The sequence below is a fragment of the Momordica charantia genome (genome assembly GCF_013281855.1).
Source record: "Momordica charantia cultivar OHB3-1 chromosome 9 unlocalized genomic scaffold, Mcharantia_2.0 BLBB01000009.1, whole genome shotgun sequence".
NCBI lineage: Eukaryota > Viridiplantae > Streptophyta > Magnoliopsida > Cucurbitales > Cucurbitaceae > Momordica > Momordica charantia.
This window is the reverse complement of record NW_028275167.1, coordinates 18,117,014-18,139,231: the sequence shown is the minus strand read 5'-3', so window position 1 is coordinate 18,139,231 and position 22,218 is coordinate 18,117,014. Positions and strand designations below refer to the sequence as shown.

Genomic DNA, 22,218 nt, shown 5'->3' with positions numbered 1-22,218 from the left:
TTCTAAAAGGGGTTTCTAAGAAGTAGTGTTTTTGCTTTCCATTCATTGCTCAACATGTTTTCCTAAGAAGTTAGAATTTAGAGAAGGCCACTGTAAGTCTTAACAAGTCAATACTGAAAAGGTTGCTTATTTGCATTGTTGAGTGGTTAAACCGAGGAGAGGAGCGCCTTAGACATAAGGGTTCCGCTTAAGTAGCCTAGACATAGGACCTTAACCCGAGGTTGCGACTATTTCCATCCTAAAACTAAGATATCTCTCATAATAGACATATTAGGGAATATCTTAGGACTTTGAACTTGCTTAGACATAAGTCAAGTCAAAAGCGTAGTCGTTGGTTCCTAAAGTAAAATGCATATCGTCCTTAGCATATCCTTGATTCTTTGTTGGCTAACTTGAAGTAATTCGGGCTAGGTTTTACCATTATAAGTCCAAATCCCAAATCCAAAACCATTATTTGTGACCACTTCCCATTTTACAAGAATCACTCATTTCAACATTCACTGTTCTTTAAAACTTTTAGAGTTTGGAAATTATTTAGAAATCCTTGAGGATTGATACTTGGATACTCCATCCATTTTATATTACTCTGACAGGTGTGCGCTTGCATCTATAGAATTGTTACCACGCTTAGTGCGTGCGTTCAGCATAAATCACCAGTCAGGGTGTTTTCAAATTCTAGGGCTTTTTGTTTTATGTTTTTAAACCTATTAAAGACATAATTGGGTTTAAAATTGGGCCTCTTTTTTATTTAAAAACAACCCAAAGCCCATTTAAACATAACCCACATAAAGCCCACGCAAGCCCTAATCCATAACACAAAAATCGAAATTGTCTCTTAAATTGCGCCTGGCGCAATCTTGATCTTGCAAAATTCAAATGCAAAAACAAAAATTAGATTTGGAATCTACACAAAAAAGCCTTAAAGAAAGTGTAAAAATTTCGTAAAAAGAAGACAAAAAATATTTTACATAAAAAACGCCCCCCAAACTGTCCGAGGGACTATTTCCACTGTTTTCTCATGGGTCTTTCAGTATTACGGAGGTCTTACCTCTGTCAATATACTCACCATAATATTTCTTGACTCGATGCCCATTTACCTTATAGATATTACCTTTAGAACCCTTTAAATCCATCGCTCCATATGGATAAACATGTTCAACTACGAATGGCCCTGACCATCTAGACTTAAGCTTACCAAGAAACAACTTTAATCTAGAGTTAAAAAGCAAAACTGAGTTTCCAGGTTCTAAATTCTTGTCCATTATCTTTTTATCCTGCCACTTCTTAGTTTGTTCTTTGTACATCTTGGCATTCTCATAAGAAAACTGACGAAATTCATCTAACTCATGTAACTGGAGCAATCTCGCTTCACCTGCAGCAACATGATCAAAATTTAGTTTCCGCGTAGCTCAATATGCTCTATGTTCTAATTCTAATGAAAGATGACATGCTTTACCAAAAACAATGCGATATGAGGAGATGCCTAATGGAGTTTTATAAGCAGTTCTATACGCCCACAAAGCATCATCAAGTGTAATAGCCCAGTCCTTCCTATTTACATTCACGGACTTCTCTAAAATTGATTTTATTGCCCTATTTGATACCTCTGCTAGTCTATTAGTTTGTGGGTGATATGCAGTAGCAATCTTATGGTGAATGTTATACTTTATAAGCAAATTACTTACTGCTCTATTCAAAAAATGCGTACCCTCATCACTAATCAAGCATCTAGGTGTACCATATCTAGTAAAAATAAACTTTTGCAAGAAGAGAGAAACGACCTTGGCATCGTTAGTAGGGGTGGCCAAAGCCTCAACCCATTTCGAGACATAATCAACAGCCAAGAGAATGTAATTCTCACCGAATGAAGGTGGGAACAGACCCATGAAGTCGATGCCCCAAACATCGAAAAGTTCAACTTCCAATATTGGGTTTAAGGGCATCTCATGCTTCCTTGTCAAGTTACCTGATCTTTGACAGCGGTTACATCCTTGAGTAAATATATGAGCATCTCGAAATAGAGACGGCCAAAAGAAACCACTTTGGAGGACCTTTGCTGCAGTCTTATGTCCAGCAAAATGCCCACCATATGGTGATTTGTGGCATGCCTCTAGAATCTCCTTCTGTTCATGCTAAGCAACACACCTACGAAGAATATTATCAGGTCCTAGTTTAAACAAGAAAGGTTCATCCCATCTATAAAACCTAACATCATGAAAGTACTTCTTTATTTGGTGCTTACTCAAACCATTAGGAATTATTTTGCTCACCAGATAGTTCGCATAGTCAGCATACCAAGGGACTTAAGAAATAGCTAAAAGATACTCATCCACAAAATGCTATTTAAGCTCACAACTATCATGCTGCAAAGACGACTCTAGCCTAGATAGATGATCCGCTACTTGGTTTTCTGTTCGTTTTCTATCTTTTATCTCTAAGTCAAACTCTTGTAACAACAAGATCCATCTAATCAACCTAGGCTTAGCTTCTTTTTTAGCAAACAAGTATTTAAGTGCCGAATGATCGGTAAACACTATCACTTTTGTCCCAATCAAATATGAACGAAACTTATCAAATGCGAAAACAACAGCCAAAAGTTCTTTCTCAGTCACCGTATAGTTCAACTGACTACTATTCAAAATTTTACTTGCATAATAAACAGGATGAAGAATTTTACCTTTTTGTTTACCCAACATCACACCTACAGCAAAATCACTTACATCACACATTAGTTTAAATGGCAAGTTCCAATCTGGTTCAATTATGATAGGTGTTGAGCTAAGTGCTTTCTTAAGTGTCTCAAAAGCTTTCAAACAATGTTCATAAAAAACAGAGGGTCGATCCACTTCCAACAACTGACACAAGGGGTTAGAAATTTTCGCAAAATCTTTTATAAAACGGCGGTAGAAACCCGCGTGTCCTAAGAAACTTCTAACACCCTTTACAGTTGTAGGAGGGGGTAGTTTAGCAATCACATCTATTTTAGCCCTATCGACCTCAATTCCTTTTTTTGAAATTCTGTGACCTAAGACTATACATTTACGCACCATAAAATGACACTTCTCCCAATTAAGCACAAGGTTAGTCTCTTCACACCTTTTTAAAACATTCTCTAAGTTCTCTAAACAAACATCAAACGACTCACCAAACATAGAAAAATCATCCATGAAAATCTCTACCGTGCTTTCTATCATGTCTGAAAAAATAGCGGTCATGCATCTTTAGAAGGTAACAGGAGCATTACAAAGACCGAACGACATTCTCTGGAATGTAAATGTCCCATAGGGACACGTGAACGTGGTCTTTTCTTGGTCCTCTTGAGCTATAGTAATCTGGTTGTAACCCGAATACTCATCGAGGAAACAATAACATTCCTTCCCTGTAAGACGATCAAGCATTTGGTGAATAAAGGGTAATGGAAAATGGTCTTTTCGAGTTACCTTGTTTAACCGATGGTAGTCCATACACACTCTCCAATCAGTCATCGTTCTAGTTGGGATCAACTCGTTGTCGTCGTTTGTAATCACCGTCATACCAGCCTTCTTGGGAACGCATTGAACCGGGCTAACCCAGCTGCTATCCGAAATGGGGTAGATCACTCCAGCGTCTACCCATTTTATGATTTCCTTTTTGACCACCTCTTTCATTACCGGGTTAAGCCTCCTTTGGCACTCGATAGAATTGGTGGCTCCTTCCTCCAAGATGATTTTGTGCATGCAAAATGTAGGGCTAATTCCTCTTATGTCCGCTATGGTCCATCCAATAGCCCTCTTGTACTTTGATAAAACCTACAAAAGCAAAGATTCATGTTCATTAGACAAATATGAAGAAATGATAACGGGCAAAGTATCGTTTAAACCCAAATAAGCATATTTTAAATGAGAAGGTAGGGGTCTCTTTTCCAATTCTGGAGGTTCAATGATGGAAGGTTGCAAGGCCTTTAAATCTGCTATTGTCGGCTGCAAAAACTCAAAACGCTCAAATTGGGGCAAAATTGCGCTTGGCGCAATTTTGGATTTTTTTTCTGCGACCTCCAAATCTTCTTCCAAGTCTTCTACCATCATTTTCTGGAGTTCCTCCATGATTGCTCCTATTGTAGAGCACTTCTCGACTTCATCCAGGAGATGCATCGCATCGAGGACATTGAAGCTAACCTGTTCATCATTGACCTTCATCGTGATCTCTCCTTTCCTAACATTGAAAACCGTATCTCTAGTTGCTAAGAATGGCCTCCAAAGAATGATCGACACCTCAAGATTTGCTTCACAGTCCAAAATTATAAAATCGGCGGGAAAAATAAACTTATCAACTTTAACAAGCACATCTTCTATTTTTTCTTCCGGTTTCTTTATGGATCTATCAGCTAGTTGTAAAGTGACAGTAGTGGGACGAGCTTCTCCTATATTTAATCATTTAAAGACAGAAAGAGGCATAAGATTAATGCTTGCTCCTAAGTCACGCAATGCTCTTCCTAGGTTCTTACCTCCTATTGAGCAGGGGATGGTAAAACTACCTGGGTCCTTACATTTAACAGGCAATGGATTCCCTAGAGCATCACTACTACACTTTGTCAAGGCTACCGTCTCATGCTCACCTAACTTCTTACGCCTAGATATGATGTCCTTTAAAAACTTAGTGTAGTTAGGCATTTGTTCTAGAGCATCTATGAGAGGTATATCGATATGCAACTGTTTTAGAATCTCAAATAACTTCTTAAAATGACTATCCTGATTCTTTTTAACTAGCCTTTGGGGGAAAGGTGGAGGAATCTTAATATTACCTACCTGTGGAGTAGTGCTGGGCACTACTTGCTTACCTTTATCCGCCTTCTTACTTTTTTCTTCTGAACTTATAGGTTCTGCTTTCTCTTCTTGTTGTGGAGTGGAGGTGGATGCAGGAATAGGTGTAACTACATGAGTTCCTTCGTCTGGAAGTAAGGGTCCTTCATAACTTAATCCGCTTCTCGTGATAATTGCCTTACAGTGCTTCTTTCCCTCACGATCTCGCTTCGGGTTTTCTTTGTGTCCAGGCAATGTACCTTGGGGTCTAGATTTCTGGTCATTTGCAATCTACCCCACTTGCATCTCCAAGCTTCTTATCGCAGCATCAGTTCTTGTCATGAAATCTTTCATCATGGCCTTCAAACTTGCGTTGCTACCATTTTGCTGAGTAGTATTTTGACCTCTTTGCTGATTGTATTGTTGAGGCTTCGACGCCGGTTGAGTTGGAAAACCAGGAGGAGTGTAGTTTTGCTTGTATTGTTGAGTGAGTTCTTGTGCACTACTACTAGCTACTCCTTGGTTACTCCAGGAAAAGTTTGGATGGTGCCTCTATCCAGGGTTGTAAGTGTTTGAATACGTGTTGAAATTCCGCTGGGCACCTTGACCTACATAGAAAATAGACGCTGGATTAGCTGGACAGTTCTCATACAAGTGGTTATCACCACAATAGACACAAGATATATCTGAAATTTGCAAAATAGGAGAGGGTTCAGGCATCGCCGAAGTGACGGTTTTGGTTTCCTTCTCCATTGTCAACTGCTTTAACATTTGGTTCATAGCCGCCATTTGGGCTTGCATTGAAGCTACTGTGTCTAACTCAAAGATTCCAGCTGATACTTGCTTCTTTGGTAATGACCTTCCTATTTCGCCTTGGTCATTAATGTCTTTCATCTTATTCAAGATATCAACGATCTCATTTACCGACATCTCTAACAACGAGCCATTGGCTGCGGTGTTCAACATCATCCTTGATGAACGAACTAATCCTCTATAGAATTGTTCAATCTGCACACATGCGGGCAATCCATGGCTCGGGCATCTTCTAAGTAACTCCTTAAAATGCTCCCAAGCTTCTTGAACTGCTTCGTTCTCCTTCTGTCAAAAAGACACAATGTCCTCTCGGAGGTCTACGGTCCTGGTCAAAGTGTGGTACTTTGCCAAAAATTTCAACGTCAGTTCTGCCCATGTGTTGATAGAATTTGGTTCTAACACATTTAGCCAAGTCCTTGCACCATCCCTGAGAGAAAAAGGAAACATTTTTAATCTTAGTGCATCCTCAGAAACTCCAGGAAGTTGAAATGCATTAGCTATTTCAATAAAGGATTTGAGATGGGAGTAAGGATCTTCATTAGTCAATCCTCTGAACTGGCCCATCGTCTGTAACATCTGGAACATGACTGGCTTGAGCTCGAACTGTGCGGCTTGGGGTAAAGGATTATTTATCCCTGAATTTACGTTGTGGAACGCATTAGTGACATAATTCCGCATGGCTACATCTCAATTATCTGCTAGAAAGATCGGATTAGGAATTTCTCCTGCTCGGTTTGCTGCTCCTTCACCTACTTTATCTCCATTCACAGGTGGATTTTATGGCGGTGGAGGATTTTGTGCATTTCTATTCATCTCGATGGTCTCTTCTTCTTCAATTTCTTTCTTTTTTTTACTTTCTTTCTCTTTTCTCAACCTCTGCTCACGCCTTCTCCTCTTAAGGGTTCTTTCAATCTCTGGATCAAAGGTCAACCAACCAGACACTGTGCTCATACAAAACTCCCTTAATGGTTAGATATAACAATTAATTCCAATGACAGAGGTATGCAACAATCACACAATGAAACAATTCACTTGAAAAGAATATGATTTTATAACTTAGGTCCCCGGCAACGGCGCCAAAAACTTGTTGCGATTTTCTCTACCTTTAAAAATATTAGAGACTCGTGCAAGCGCACACGGTCACAAGTATTACTCGAAAGTAATCCAAGGTCGAATCCTCAGGGACTTGTTGCTTTTCAAAATCAAGTAATGCAGTGAAATGGTTCAAATATGCAATTGTGATTTAGGAGGAAAATAATGGTGAAATGTTGTTGTTTGGGGTTTTAACTATCAAGAAATTTAATGAAACTCAACCTTCTTGTCTCCTACCTTAGTTTTGATGCAAAACATAGAAAACACACTATGTTGGGAAAATGCATCAGGCGCAATTCCTGACTTTTCTTGGGATTTGAGTTATACTCTTTCACTACCGCTTTTGGTTGCTGCAGAGGCTAGGGTAACCTACAATCATATTCCTATGTGTGATTACAATTCTAGAGAATATCTACCAACTCATTTGCATTATGGGTCAGAGGGCCTATTCCTAGGACCATATTTTATGCGCTTATTCCTAAGTCACATCCCATATTGGTTTCTTATTATTTTACCTAACTCACCTTTCCCAAGGTTGGGCTTTAGTGTATAAATGAAGTTCCCACTGGCCAAATGGAAAAAAAACGTAAAGAGAAGTTTTTAGAAACCAACCCTAAAAAGTGCCAGACGTAATCTGGCCAAAATCTCGAGCGTGTTGAAAATCAAATCATTTGACTAAGGCATTCCGGAAGAAGGTTGATAACTAATTTAGAACATGATTAAATGAAAGTAAATGCACGAAAACATAAAGAAAGTATTTTTCATTGAATTTAAATGAATAAATAAGCCGTACAAGGAGTTCTAGCTTAACCCTCTTCTCTCTCGAGCGTGAGGGGAGTTGAAACTCGCTAAAGAACTTTAAAATAACAGAATGAACAAATAACGGAAGTAAGAACTCGAATTAAAAGCACTACGAAAGGTAAAAGTGTGAAAAGGGAAGAAATGAACAACTAGAACATGAACATAAACCCTAAAAACGTGTTCTACAACTACAGAGCATCTAAAAGAAGATCAAATGAAGCTTGGAAGGGATGATTTGCTGAGGGATGGATGGCTTCCTTTTATAGCACCATAGGTTGGTTGAAACTCCCCTCCATTTTAGGTGGAAAAGGGTTGAGATTCACCTAACCACCTCACTTGGACTTGGACTCACGGTTTTGAACATGTGTGAAATGTCCTCCTTGCCCTTCATTAATCAAAACGTGCGTTTTGACAAATTTCCCTCCAAAAATGGGCCAGGCGCAATTCTGCAAAAGACAGAATTCTGTTATTTTCTTCCAACTTTGACCGCATTTCATATTTTTCTTAAAGTACCATAGTTTGACTTTTATACATAAATAATCTATGTATGTTCTACTTTAAGAATATGTGGTCCTTTTTGGCAAATAATAATAGGAAATTGGTAAAAAAACGTGGTCAAACAGGACTACAGATACATGTTTCTGCAGTAAAAAGTCAACCCTAACAACGATCTTCCTACTAATAAAGTATTCGACATTCTACGTGATACTGTTCATTCTGAAATAAATTTCTCAAGCAGGGGGCATCATATGAATATCTACATATCTACGACCTGAATGTCAACATATCTACGACCAATCAAGAAACTCAAAATTGGGACGGACCTAGAAGCAGGCCGATAAGCTAAAAGCCAATCAATGTAACCAGGAAAAGAATCCCGAGGTGCTGAAAAAGGCATGCGTACAGGCCCAGCAAGGTTAAAACAGAAAACAGGCAACCCTAACCGATCAATGAAACCCACGGGTAGAAAATCGTATGGCAAAAGCCATAATAGGTTAAAAATCCGAGGGTGTTGATTTAACTTGGGGTAAAAAACCGGCAAAAGCCAAATATGTTAGAAACCTAAGGGTGCCAACTAAACTTAGGGTATAAAAACCATTGGCAAAAGCCAAGTGGGTTAGAAACCCGAGAGAAAACCCTGAAGGTATAAAACATGGGCAAAAGCCAAATAGGTTAGAAACCAAAAGGTATCGACATTAGTTCTGTTAAAGTTAGATCCCAAAGCCAAAAGTAAATGGTTTAAACTCATATGAGAATAAAACTAGGCTCAGGAGACTTGATTGTGGTCAACGAAAATTGGAAAAAACTTCCAATTCATGAATAGTATCACCAAGTTCAAGGCACAAAACCAGTGGCAGAAACCAAGCACTAAAATCCAAAATTGGATCAAAAGCTTTTGGTAGAAGCCCTGTGCGTTAGCAACGTTCACATTATTAACCACTGATATACAATGATCTCGTGGTAACGACAAGCGACAAGTACTCTCAAAACAATGATCTTGACACAATTTTTCGTCTTCTGTTTTGAGAGTGCGGCCCATTGTTATGGAGAACAAAAACGACCCGAAACGGGACAAGGAGTTGAAGCCTGAGATCATTAATAGGGGGAGACTGGCCCGTGACGTAATGGGCCGGCCCAAAGAACGACCTAGCGCCGGGGTAGATAACGAGGAAAGCGACTGGCGGAGAACTAACCGGGCCGAGAGGGCTCGGTCCCAACCCCTGCTCAGTCCCGACCACTTCTCGGTCCAGACCACTTCTCGATCCCGACCCCTGCTCGGCCCACGGCCCAGTCCATGAATCTCCCGCCTACGATCTACAATCCCTCGGGCCCTGCAAAGTCGAATTAGGGTTTGACTACAAAGGTTCTGGAATCATCTTCACGACTATAAGTAGCAGTGAGATCCAACCTTGAAGAAGCAGGTGACTAATCCTTAGCTAATTATTTTCTCAACTCTCCCTCGCTGACTTTAGCATCGGAGCCCGTGTGACTAAGGTTAAATCGGTTTAGATCGGTTTGATTTTGCAGGTATCGGTTCCCTTATCATCGAGTTTGGTGTGTGCAAGAAGAAGAACCGGAGGGTCAAAATCCACGCATCAACACGTACCACCTTTTTTTATGCAAAAAAAGATACCTTATGGGAGTTGACGAGCCACCAAGCCTTACAATAGCAATTGACATGTTAGAGGAGCAACACCATAAAACTTGAAAGTAGAGACTTTAGCTAGTGATACTCTACCTAATATTTAAAAGGGGTCAAGAGAGATCAGCAAATGTGTAAAAGAATTGAATCTCATTTCCTTTACTACAACAATTGAAGGTCACTAATATACATCACATGGTAATGATTTCTGGCCACATTTTAGCAACTCCAAAAGGACCCTGAATGACCCACACCGAAAAATCTACAAATTGGAATTTGAGAGATTGAACCTACTCCTTCAACTGACATATTCCAGTCTTCCAGACCCTGAACAACAAAAAAAATTTTTTTTTTTTTGATACACTAAACAACCAAAATTAAACTACAGAAAAGGTTCAAATCAGCTCCACATGCCTCGATTAAAACTCCTGGAAAAAAATAAAACTGATTTAGTTTGAGATATTTGTAAGAAAGAAAAAAAAAATTACATAAGAGAAGATTAGAAAAGATACACCAAGGTAGATGCTATATTGCGGTGAAAGAGAGGGATAACACATAGATTAAAAGAAGTAATTAGGATAAATTGATACGAAATAAGGCGAACGGGGTATCAACCAAAGTAGGGGAAATAGGGACACTATTTCGAAAATGCCTGGGAAGGGGAACGGGGAACGAGAGGAAAAATTAGGTCTTCAACTGACGAGAGGATGATCGATTGATTGACTTGCTAGATGGAGAAACACAGTGGGGGGTGATTACGCTTGTTTACATGCGTAAAAAGAAGGTTTTAGATGCTGTTTTTACTATGTTTCAGCTTTGTTTCGGATTTTTCTCGGTCGTTTGAGTTCCAATTCATGCAAAATTCATATATTATGGTTTGTGGTTGGCTTATATTGTATTTATGACATTTTAGGATCATGTGGGAGTGGAAATTAATCAAAAGAAGCAAAAAGTCGGAAATACCTACATGTGAGGCGCCAGGCGCCTGGGAAGGCTGCAGAAAACAGTTTTTCTTCCAACTTTGCCCTTAATGAAACGCGTCTTCCCATGCGTTTTGGTGGTTCCAACCGATGCATACGTGTAGAAGAAGTGTTCCACTATCAGTTTGAGCACGATTTAGTCAGTGAAAAGAGTTGGAAATGGGTGATTCACCATCGTTTTAGAACCTACCTAACCAATTCTGCACAGCTATAAATTCGAGCAGCTTCTCCACCAAATGCATCAAGCCTTGCTTCCTTCTCTTGATCATTTTTAGTGTTTCTTTGTTGCTTTCTAAGTACTTTTGAGTTGCTTTCATTAGTTGGTTTTGGTTTTTAAATCCCAAATACTTTACATTCCTTTATTGAGCTTTGTTTTGTTTTCATTTGTACTTAGTTATTTTCTACTTATTCAAATATATAAAAATCCAGCACTTTGCTTCTCTTCTCTTTGCCTTTACTTTATTTTTAGTTAAGAGAGTTGTGTTTTTGGAGGAAAGAGCATGTGACGCTCCCCCTTGCTTGAAAGAGAAGGGCGGAGCTCTCAATCCCGAGAAAAACTCTCCGTTAGTTAACTTTTGTTTTTCACACATGCATTCCACATTCAACCATTTTACTTGCTGTATTTTCTTCAATATGTCTTTCTAAATTCTCGTCTCTAGCCCGGTTATGGATAGTTAGCCTTTTATTTCTAAAAAGGGTTGCTAAGAAGTAGTGTTTTTGCTTTCCATTCATTGCTCAACATGTTTTCTCAAAAAGTTAGGATTTAGAGAAGACCACTATAAGTCTTAACAAGTCAATACTGAAAAGGTTGCTTATTTGCATTGTTGAGTGGTTAAACCGAGGAGAGGAGTGCCATAGACATAAGGGTTCCGCTTAAGTAGCCTAGACATAGGACCTTAACCCGAGGTTGCGACTATTTCCATCCTAAAACTAAGATATCTCTCATAATAGACATATTAGGGAATGTCTTAGGACTTTGAACTTGCTTAGACATAACTCAAGTGAGAAGCGTAGTCGTTGGTTTCTAAAGTAAAATGCATATTGTCCTTAGCATGTCCTTGATTCTTTTTTGGCTAACTTGAAGTAATTCGCGCTAGGTTTTATCATTATAAGTCCAAATCCCAAATCCAAAACCATTATTTGTGACCACTTCTCATTTTACAAGAATCACTCATTTCAACATTCACTATTCTTTAAAACTTTAGAGTTTGGAAATTATTTAGAAGTCCTTGAGGATCGATACTTGGATACTCCATCCATTTTATACTACTCTGACAGGTGTGCGCTTGCATCTATATAATTGTTACCACGCTGAGTCCGTGCGTTCGGCATAACCACCAGTCAGGGAGAATGGCAAATGAAAGAAGAAATTAAGTCTAGCGGGAAGTAGATTGTCGATTGAAAGGGGGAACTCGACGAATGAGAATGGGATGTGAAAAAGGCGCTGGGGGAAGAGGGAAAATAGAAGATGGAGAATGGCTGAGGATTTCGTAACGTAAATAAGGGCTTTCCAAGTTTATTTTTATTTAGGCGCCTAAAATTTCATCTTCTGTCTTTTCTTTGTGTAACACATTTATTCATTATGCTATAATTACATGCTATAAATACTACTATTTTGTTCCTAAAAAAAATAAAAAATACTACTATTTGTTGTAGTGTAGGGTGGACCCGCCTTTTTGTCAATCAATAGAGGGCTTCCCCCAGCACAATTCGTCACATGAAGCTCAGCTTTCCAAGAAAGGCCAACAGGCTCCTACAATATGTCATGTTGAATTCACATTCCAAGATGGACAAACATCAAATACCAATTACTTAGATAATTTAAAAGGTAAAGAAAATCAAAATCTTAACAATGGAAATACTGAAACTGCAGGGAAAAAATATGTTCAAAGATGGGGAGAAGCAACAGAACAACTGTCAGTGCCTTTAATTAATAAATAGCCACACCTTGAGTCGAATAGAAGCTCTACTAAATGGAAAAATAAAGTCCAGGCAGTAATCTCGAAGCATAAGTGGAGGCACCAACAAAGATATGCGGTATACAATCCTTCTACAGTAGTCGGAGACAACTAAAGCAAGAGGGCTTTCATTCAATCCCAATATCCTATACCGAGTTGTTATCCCAATTGTTTCAAGGTAATCTATTAGCTCCAGTACCCATAGAGCCATTACAACCACCTTATCCAAAGTGGTACGACCTGAAAGTTCGCTGTGATTACCATGCAGGAGCTATAGGTCATTCAACTGAGAAATGTACTTCATTGAAGCATAAAGTGCAAGTTCTAATAAAGGCAGGATGCTAAGGTTTTCAAAGGAAGATGGTCAACACATGAAGCACTAGACTCATGAGTACACGAGACTATGGAAATCAATGTTGACCTATTACTTTGCATTATCAATAAAGTCTATTTCTTCATTGAAGTCATCTTTGACATTGCTAAGATAGCAAACGACTCGTACCTTGCTAATGATAAAATGACAATGAAGTTTTATTCACCCATGATTTAGCTAAATACTTTTTAAAAAAAAAAAGAATGTGAGTAACTTAAGCTATTTTTCTTAAAAAAAACGTCAAAGTCACACATTCGCTCATGCGTCACTCAAATCATATCATTGGTTGGGAAAAAAAATCTTTGAAAATGCTCTCAATAAAAAAGGGAAATTACATGTTTTGAGATTTTCAATAATAATTTAATGTGGTCTACTCTTATCATTTTTGTTAGTTGAGACTTTAGCAAGAATCATAAACCAATTATAATAATCCATAATTTGGAGGAAACCAAAAAAAGAAAAGAAAAAAGAATGGAAGTGAAAAAGTAAAGTGAAAAAAGAATAATAAAAAAAAGTTGTGAAAAAATGAATGTCGTCAAAGTTCTCAACGAGATATAATCTTTTCCAAAACTCAACTATTTTACCAAGCTTTGTTCTTGGGCTAAACTACTCAAAGCAGCTTTATGTTGACCTCCCTATTTCTTCTCATGTGCAAACCAGTGAACCACAAAATTTTCATGTTGGGCCAACAATGCCTTTTTGAGGTGAGAATCTAAAATTACTCATTCCCTATATAACCTCGAGCCTAGCCCTCTTTGAGTCTAATCTACCTTGAGCCTAGCCTACCGTATATGGTAAATATGGTCAATGTTGAGAGTTTACCATTTACTTCAAGAGAAAAAAATTCCTTTCCTCAGTCAGTCACAAACAATTTTTGTGATGAATATCCATATTTGCCTACTTACCATAAAAGCCTTTTACCAAGCCTACCACATCTAATCGTGCGGTAAATGTCCAAAATTATCCACCTAGTATTACCCTCAAAACTTTGAAGGTAATAAAATAACATTGGGCTCTTATGATTGACTGCTTCGTGAATTGGTACTTGTAACTGCTAAAAAATTTCCCTACTTTGACTTCTTTCTTTCACTTTCTATTTCATCTTGTTCTAGCCCAATTCTTTGTCTCTTCTCTTCTTTTTAGTAAAAGTGATTCCAAGACTAAGGATAGTAGTTTTGAGAATTGGGAAGTTAGCAACCTGACAAATATTCTCAAGATCTCAAACGCATTTGATGAGCTTCGTTTGAGAATAGTTTTTACTGGAGTAGCAACAAAGACATAATTTGGAGCAGCAGCAAATAAATAATTTGGAGCAGCAGTTAGAGTTGCAAAAGGTGACTACGCATGATCAACTTTTTTATATGTGATTGCACCCTGTTTTATTTGTAAAATGGTTGTGTCGAAGCCTGTGTTAAAGCCAGGTCCGTTGCATTTTCTCTTCTGGTTAAATCGAACCCAATCCAAGTCGAGGTCAAAGCTTGTGTTAAATTCATGTCCGTTGCTTTTTTTCTATCGGTTAAATCGCACTCGATCCAAGTCAAGGTCGATGTCTGTGTTAAAGTCAAGTTCGTTGCATTTTCTCTTCCAGTTAAATCGAACCCGATTCAAGTCGAGACCGAAGCCTATGTTAAAGCAAGGTCTGTTGCATTTTCTCTTTTGGTTACATAGAACCCGATCTAAATCGAAGTCGAAGCCTGTGTTAAAGCCAGGTCATTTGCATTTTATAATTTAGTTAAATCGAACCTTATCCAAGTCGAGGTTGAAGACTGTGTTCAAGCCAGGTCCGTTGCATTTTCTCTTCTCGGTTAAATCGAACCCAATTCAAGTCGAGGTCGAAGCCTGTGTTAAAGCTAGGTCTGTTGAATTTTCTCTTCCGGTTAAATCGAACCCGATCCAAGTTGAGGTCGAAGCCTGTGTTAAAGCCAGGCCTGAAGCATTTTCTCTTTCGGTTAAATCGAACCCGATCCAAGTCGAGGTCGAAGCCTATGTTAAAGTCAGGTCCATTACATCTTATTTCTGGTTAAATCGAACCCGATCCAAGTCGAGGTCGAAAACTATGTTAAAGCCAAGTCTGCTGCATCTTATCTCTTATTAAATCAAATCTGATCCAAGTTGAGGTCGAAGCCTATGTTAAAGCTAAGTCCGTTGCATTTTATCATTCGGTTAAATCGAACCTGATCCAAGTCCAGGTCGAAGCATGTGTTAAAACCAGGTCCGTTGCATTTTATCATTCGATTAAATCGAACCCGATCCAAGTTGAGGTCGAAGCCTGTGTAAAAACCAGGTCTGTTGCATCTGATCTTCGGTTAAATCGAACCCGATCCAATATCGAGGTTGTGTGAAGTATAGGTTCTTTGCATGTTGAAACCTCACATAGTGTCATGTTGTCCTCATTTATATCGTGCCTTCTTTGAATAAAAATTTCGTCTTCCCAATACTTTGTCTTTTTCCGTTTGTATACCAATTTAGTTCTACAAGGATTCAAAAAGGGGGCAAACTGTATACACCGTATTTTGTCCGGCTTAATTTTATTTATTTTGTATCTTACTTTACTTTAATTAATTTTATTTTTGCTATTTTAGTTTAAAATAAATAAAAACTAAAGTTTATCTTAATTAGTTTTAAGGTAAAGTTTGAATTAAAATTTAAAAATAGATTTTGTTTTAAAATAATTTGATTTATTATTAAAATAAAATATAAATAAATAAAAAATATTTGATTTTAAATAAAGAATGTTGGTTTAAATAAAAAGATTTGTTTTAATTTAAAAAATGATTTTCTTTTTTACTAAAACTGATGTTTATTGTGTTTGTTTTCCTCGTCAAAACCACTATTTCACATTCCTCCCTTTTTTCTCTATTTGTTATTTACTCTCCCATTTGTTACCGCTACATTAGGTGTGTATTTGGAGGGTACAGAGCACAGAGAACACAATAGAGTAAAGAAGATGAAATTTGAGGCCAAAACACTGTCCTTCCTTAACTAAAAAATTCATTTTCCTTTATTTCTCTCTAAAGCCCATCATCTTCATCCCTCCCCTACCTTTTTCCCTCTTTAACAACGACTCCTTCTTCCATCTCCTTCTCCTCCTCCTTCTCACTCCCATTTTTCTTAACCCACGAACGGGTGGCAGCACAACATCCGCAGCAGTGACAGCCTCCGACGACCCATTCCGGTGCATGCACGACCAACAATCCGGCGACCTCCACCATTGGTCACTAAAGGTAAGTTTCTAAGTTTCCAAGGAAAAGAAACTTTCATTCCATAGCAAAAAGAAATTCTTTGAAAAGAAAAGAGTTTGTTATGAGTTTTAAGCATCCTTTTTAAAATGCAAAGTAAATAAAGTTTTATTTTAAAATAAAGGATAAAGAAATTAAATTAAGTTTAAATAAGTTTTTGAAAATAAAATAAAAATTTTGATATTTCAAACTTTGTTTTAAAATAAAAAGATTTTAAAGGTTTTTTTTTAATTTGTTTTAAAAAGATTTATTTGCTTGGATGAGTTTGTTAGTACACTTTTCCGTACTTTTTAAAACAAATATTTGGAGTTTTGAAGGTTTTTTAAAGAAAATATTTTCATTTTTACAAAATAAGTTCTTTAAAGAAAATATTTGTTTCATTTTTTAAAAAATGTTTTTTAAAAATGAAAAGGTTGGTTTTTTGTTTTTTTTTTAACTAAGTTTCTTTTAAGAGTGATAAAGATTTCGTTTAAAGTTTTTTTTTTTTTTAGTTTTAAAAAATAAATTAAAAGTTTTGTTTTTCTGAAAACAAATTAAAGTTTGCATCTTATGGTGTTACATACCGGTAAGATGCTAGGGAATAAATTTTCATGACCAAAGTTTGAATCTTTGCTTACCCAAAACAAAATAAAATTATTTTATTTCTTTTTTTTTATCTTTGTTTTTACTAAATAATTATTTTAAATAAAAGAATTTTTCTTTTTAAATAAAAAAAATTTCATTTTTTTGAAATTCAAAATAAAAAGTTCGTATTTTTTTTAAAATAGAAACTTAAGTTGTATCCTAAGGTATTGGGACATACGTAAGGCAGATGGGTATTAGTATCTGTGGCCCAAGTTCAAGTTCTTGCATGCCTCAAATTAATTTATATTTTATTTATAATTTTATCATTGTTTTTTACTAAATAATTATTTCAATAACCCAAATGACGGAAATTGGAACCTTCCAATATTCTCGAGGTGATAAATTTCTCTAATGGCCTTCATGCCACTCATACTGTAACGCCCCAGGAATTTCACCATTTCCAAATAGGGACCGTTACTAAGCCTACCTAAAATTTTCGCATAAACAAGAGAATTTTCTTCACAACAACACTAAGCAATAAAACTACCACGCTTCTGCTGCGCTACTCTTATTTCCAACACTTACGAGAGCTTGAACAATTAGAACAACAACACTAATGTTTTAATAGAAACTCACATCCTATACTGATAAACCATTTAATACCGACTTCATATTAACCAAACCCTTCAAGGAAACCTTACTAACTATAAACCATCCATTAAATGAATATTAACATCTCGAATACCAATGAAGCAAAAGCTAATTCAAGTACGATCAACTTAAACAAATGTATTCATTAATATCCTAAGTAGATTACAATCTCGTAGTTCAAGAGGCTAACAAAATTAATGCTCTAAAAGAATCATGAATCGGCAACCTTACAACATCCTTTAGACAATAGAACTAAACAAAACCAACCACTACCAACTCAACTACAGGATTAAATGGCCACCACTATCCTAACTAAAAGAAATTAATTGCACGGAGCAAAGCTAATGGTCCTTCCGATCAAGCCTCCTCCTTGCCATCACCATCCCAAGAGCTTGCTCGATACCTGCAAACTGGAGGGGAAAAGAGGAATGAGTACAACCACAGTACTCAGTAAGCAGCCCTTATCTAAAGGGTCACGCACAAACAGCATACTTATCAAGGAACAACGTGTCATGCTTATTAAATGATCAACACACACACATCGTGCTCAACCAAATCATGAAACATTCACAGTCAAGCTTTTCATCACATTATGCATTCAAACACAGACACATTCTATAAAATTCGGTGACAACCACAACCAGGAACACATTAACTACCAGTACTAACCTCTAGTCTCCCTAACATCTCAAGTATCTCTACACTTATCATAGCTACTCTAGCCTTCCACAGTTAACTCCTTCGAGCAGAGTCGGCCCCTGACCATTTATACCCAGAGCCCCGACCCTACAGCATCGGCCCTCGACCATTTATACCCGAGGTCTCGACGCTCATCTTTATCCAATATTGGCGTATCGACCCCCAACCATTTATACCCGAGGCCTCGATACCCAGTTAGTGACGTATCAGCCCTCGACCATTTATACCCGAGGCCTTGACACTCACCCATTTGCTTCGTAACTTTCATAACTCCACGTATCATTTCTAGCCTCCAACCAGGATTTCAGTACTACTTCCCTAATAACACCAACCGCCACAAAGCCCAACAACAACACAACCACTAGTAAGATTTCAATGCATCACGGGTCTCAATAACACAAAGTCTGACAACAACCAACCTGCTCACAGCATAGCGCACACAAAGCTTCAACAAACAACCCTATGACATTCTTCACATAACATGCTTTTCACAACATAACAAATCCTAATCACTTCCAACCAGTCATACAATATCAGTAAGTTCCTAAAGTTGTAGACAACAAACATGAATACCAGTCATATACATATCCAATATATAAAATAACCGCAAGTTACAATAACAGCATCGACCTCACATACCCGTCCAACAATTAAAATAATAAGAGAAACATGTTTATAATGTAAAATCAAGAAGAACAATTTCTATTAACACACATCAACGCACACACCCGCCCTCGTGCTACTTACTTTGTTATGTCCCAAAATTCTCATAAGAGTCCTACTTGCTACTACGCCATGCCTCATGCACCAACAATCTCATAACAGTCCAATATGCGATACACCGAAATGATCATATGTAAAAGCCAATCAATCTAAAATAGTCCAACATGATCCAACGGCTCCAGCAGACATCGTTCACAGAAAAAGCACAATCAACCACTTAACCAAAATATAGTTGATAGATACCCAGCATTCATCAAACACTACCGACTTCTCATAAACACTCAACATGCTTTCGAAACAACAGATTATAGTATCGGTATACAAGTTTCATCATGAAAACTAATTAGAACATAACAACAATTCAATCATAGTGATCCAAGATTACTTGACTACAATTTATTCACACAACCACATAATTTTCCCAAGATATATCAACAACGACGTTCGCTAAATGATAACAACGACAAGCAACATGCAAATATCACACATGGGCACACGAGCAAACAACCATATCATATCAGCACACAACAACCAACCCCTCCAGTAAGAAACTACTTACTACAAAGTTCTAATGCGCTACCAAGTTCACCGAAGGGTTCCTAAATCCAAAAGCAAACCAAACTTGATTAGAAATCATGTTAGAAACACTTAGTTTGCATCGAAAGTGAGTTTAGATGATCCGTTACCTACTATCTCACCATAAAACCTCTTGGGTAAGAAGTGGGTGGACGTCAAAACAGTGTCGGAGAGGATGGGTAACTCAAATCAAGCTTCGTTTGGGTGTGGGTCAATGCCAAAATGTGTCGGAATGAAGACGTCTTCGCGAATCTGCTACTGTTCGCGTCGAAGGGAGTGCTGCAGGGCGTCGGATTCCGGTGGCTGTTCAGTGTCGTCGCCGTTCGTGGAGCGTGCCGGCCAGTCGTGGAGGGTAGTTGGAGAGCCACCGCGTCGTGGGTCGTGCGATTGTGGAGGAGACGTCACACTGCTGCAATTTCGTGAGGGAAACGTCGCGCCGCCGTGGAGAACGTTGCTGATGGCGCCGGAATCGCGATTCAACACCGCTGCTCTATTGGCGATGATGCACCGGCAATCGACGCCGGAGTTGCTGTCTGCTCGAGCCGCCGACGTCAGATTCCGGCCACTGTTGCACGCCGCACGTTCCACGGAGAGTCACCGGAGAGCTGCACGGAGTTGGGCGCCATGTTCTGCTTCGCCGGAGATGAAATCCCAAGGGGTCCGGCTGCTGATTTGGGGAAGAAGAGGAAGAAGAAATGGGGGGGGGGGGGGCGGCGGCTCCAAAACGAGAGGAAGAAGAAGAAGAAAGGAAAAAAATAAAAAGAAAAAGAAGAAGAAAAAAAACAAAATAGATTTAGGTTTTTTTTTTCTTTATTTTGTTTTAAAACCAATAGCCCAATTCTCAAATCTTAAATGAGGCCCAACTAAAACTACAATGGTCCAAAACAAAAGCCCAATAATTATGCTTTATAAATAAAATAAACCCCACAACAACCCGAAATAAAATAGTTAACCTAAACTCTAAAACCAAAGAATAATAATTCAAAGAAAAGTAGAAATTAAGAGTAAAAATAAAAAACCATGAATTTAATATTTAACTAAAAATCTCATACACAGGTCGAGAACTTAAATTATCTTAAGCCAATGAAAATAAACTTAATTCTAATTTAGCCGAAAATTAGAATTTCGAAGTTAGAAGATCCAAGAATTAAAGTTATCAACTTAGGGAAAGATCCAAGGCACTATTTATCTCTGAAAATAAACGAGTCAAAGAACGCGGGGCGTTACACATACCTATTAATTCATGTCTTATAACAAAGTGTGAATTAATATAACGTGGGACATTTCAATCAAAATACGAAAATATTTATTTTTGACCAAATAAAAATAATAGGATAATTTTTGACAAAATATGGTACCGTTTTCGAATGGGTGTCGAAGGATGCTAACACCTTCCCTACGCTCAGTCGACTCCCGAACCAAAAATCTGTTTTCGTAGACCAAAATTTTTAAATAGGTGATCAATCACACCTCGTATATGATTGGTGGTGACTCCAAACCTTTATCTCGAAAGAGATCCTTTAGAGGATGACGTTAGCCGCTTCGCGTCGCGATGATGTTGCGACACATATAAAATGGAAATATTTAAAACAAAGCTATAAATAAACTATACCTCATTAGCCTCAAATTTGGTAGATCGAAACAATACTACAACTTTCAAAATGATGATCTAGGAAACCCATACCATGTACTCTATGTAGTTTGTATTTATGTAAAAACAAATGCAGTTTTCCTCAATCAATTTGTTGTCGAATTCATAGCATTGCATTGTCAAAGATCCAATAAACTAAATATCCAAGGTTATTATCATGTAACTTGGACAATATATCTATTGGGTATATATTTGATATACCCCTAATATACTAGGTATATATTTGATATACACCTGATATACAAGTGGATAATGTTTCGTGAATAACCTAAAAGATCTATAGTATATGGATAAGGCTGGGTATCTTATCCTGACAACACTATGGATACGGCACACTCTGTAAATGTTATAAAAGACTTGATCCAGGTCGTTTGTGTGCAAACATGCGAGTTGAGGTATCCTATACAATGAGTTTGTATAAGACCGGACCACGAAATAACCAATCCTTAGATGTAACACCGTTAGCTAACATATTGTTATTTCTTAGGATGACATGCAACTCATTCTCAATCCTAAGTGAGTTATTGAATCCTGCCCGTGAGGGCTCGTCCTTTGATCTGTATGGGTGAGAGTGACCCGAAACACTGACTTGATATTCCTACCATTTTGGGACGAGACCGAGTGGGGAGTTGGGAACATAACTTCACAAGATGAAATTCACTCCTCCCAGATTTTAGGGAGTAGATGAGTGTTCTCTTAAATGTTGACTCCGAGACTTGAACAAGCGGCTCCACCCTCTCAATGGCCCGAGAGGGACTTGTGGTTATTATCGGACCTTAATCGAGTTGTTCATTAAAGGAGAAGTGATATTTAAGGAGTAAGATGTAATTTAGAGGTAAAATGGTAATTTGACCCAACATAAGTTACGAGTAGTTGTCAAGGATTGCCTTATCATTAATAGTCGTATATCCATGGACACGAAAACATTCTGCAGTGAGAATAGTGCAACTGCGGTTCTTTAGTGGAGTTACCTATAGTTAACGAATGTTGATTAACTCAGTCAATGAGTTTGACCGATTAATCTCATATCATTGGAGCTTCTGATCTGTAGGTCCATTAGGTCCCCTTGCTAGCTCATAATGGGTAAAACGAGGATCAAGTTTTTGGAAAATTTTGAAATGTTCAAATTGCTCAAGAGAAATTATATGAATGAGATTCAAATAAGATAAAATTAATA

The 22,218-nt window shown here is 37.8% G+C and overlaps 1 long non-coding RNA gene and 1 other non-coding gene across 2 annotated transcripts; one reads left to right on the top strand and one right to left on the bottom strand.

The window, feature by feature from the left end:
- The first annotated feature begins 5,802 nt into the window (after window positions 1-5,802).
- Window positions 5,803-5,909, top strand: LOC148209119 (small nucleolar RNA R71). Its single transcript, XR_015787457.1, has one exon. It is a non-coding gene; the product is annotated as a small nucleolar RNA R71 (small nucleolar RNA).
- An 11,598-nt stretch (window positions 5,910-17,507) lies between these two features.
- LOC148209118 (uncharacterized) lies at window positions 17,508-20,091 on the bottom strand. Its single transcript, XR_015787053.1, has 3 exons — window positions 19,501-20,091; window positions 19,374-19,413; window positions 17,508-17,802 (listed from the first exon to the last, which is right to left on the bottom strand). It is a non-coding gene; the product is annotated as an uncharacterized LOC148209118 (long non-coding RNA).
- Between the last annotated feature and the right edge of the window lie 2,127 nt (window positions 20,092-22,218).